The sequence below is a fragment of the Gossypium arboreum genome, chromosome 8 (genome assembly GCF_025698485.1).
Source record: "Gossypium arboreum isolate Shixiya-1 chromosome 8, ASM2569848v2, whole genome shotgun sequence".
In the NCBI taxonomy this organism is placed as follows: domain Eukaryota; kingdom Viridiplantae; phylum Streptophyta; class Magnoliopsida; order Malvales; family Malvaceae; genus Gossypium; species Gossypium arboreum.
Window position 1 is genome coordinate 94,344,731 of NC_069077.1, and position 1,420 is coordinate 94,346,150.

A 1,420-nucleotide genomic window follows, 5' to 3' on the forward strand; every position below is an offset into this window, starting at 1 on the left:
CTATTAGGACCATTACTTTTTGACAAAGAAATCGATCTCACAGTTCGTAGAAACCAATGAGAAATAAGGCGAAGCTTAAGATACACAGAGAACGAACAAGAAGACAATACTCAACCTCCAACCGACGAGATGGTTGAAAACCAAGGCTATCAGCTACCTCCTGCAATTGCGGCTAATCAAAATCCTGCTCCGCGTACTATGTATAAGTATGCTAAACGTTCTTTAACAGCAACTGAATCTAGTATAGTTAGACCTATTATTGCTACAAATAATTTCGAACTGAAACCTAATTCAGATGATACAGCAGTTTGTTTAGTTTGATGGTTTGCAGAATGAGGATCCCAACACTCACTTGGCGAATTTTCTAGAGTTTTGCGACACTTTTAAAATTGATGGTGTTTATGATGATGCCATTCGCCTTCGGTTGTTCCCTTTTTCACTGAGAAACAAAGCTAAACAGTGGTTGAACTCGTTACCATGAGGGTCTATCACTATTTGGGAACAAATGACCGAAAAATTTTTACTAAAATACTTTCCGCCGGCTAAAACGGATAAATTATGTAATGATATCTCTTCTTTTGTGTAGATGGATTTAGAAATACTTTACGATGCATGGGAGAGATACAAGGACTTACTGAGAAGGTGTCCTCACCATGGGTTACTGCTTTGGCTTCAAGTACAAACATTCCACAATGGTTTGAATCCCTTGACTCGACAAATGGTTGACGTAGCTGCTGGCGGAACCATCAACAACAAAACACCTAAAGAGGCTTATGAATTTATTGAAGAAATGTCACTGAATAACTATCAGTGGCAAGTCATGAGGACTAAGCCAACAAAAACAGCCAGCATTTATAACGTCGACTCAATTACTATGCTGTCAAATCAAGTAGAACTTCTCAATAAAAAGATTGATGGTTTACTTGGTTCTACGCAGGTACATCCAGTAATGAGGTGTGACTCAAGTGGAGGAGGTGTACATACAGAATATCAATCCTTCAATCCTACAACCGAAAAGGAACAAGTCAACTATATGGGTAACAACAACTTTTGATCTCAAAATAACCCATACAGTAATACTTATAATGTAGGTTGGAAGAACTACCCAAATTTCTACTGGGTTGGTCAAGGGAATCAAAAGCCACAAAATCCTTAGGGTTTTCAATAGCCACCTTATCAACAAGAGAAGAAACCGAACCTTGAGGAGATGCTCTCAAAACTCATATCAATGTCAGAAACCCGTTTCCAAAATACCGAGACAGCACTTAAAAATCAACAAGCATCGATCCAAGGACTCGAAACTCAGATAGGCCAGCTATCTAAACTAATCTCAACGACCACAAGGTAGCTTACCAAGTAACACTGAACCTAACCCAAGGGAACACCTCAACGCAATTAGTACTCAAGATAAGGAAGGATT

General features: G+C 38.9%; 1 non-coding gene across 1 annotated transcript; it reads right to left on the bottom strand.

Moving 5' to 3' along the window:
• Positions 1-553: 553 nt before the first annotated feature.
• On the bottom strand, positions 554-660 carry LOC128279615 (small nucleolar RNA R71). Its single transcript, XR_008269814.1, has one exon. It is a non-coding gene; the product is annotated as a small nucleolar RNA R71 (small nucleolar RNA).
• Between the last annotated feature and the right edge of the window lie 760 nt (positions 661-1,420).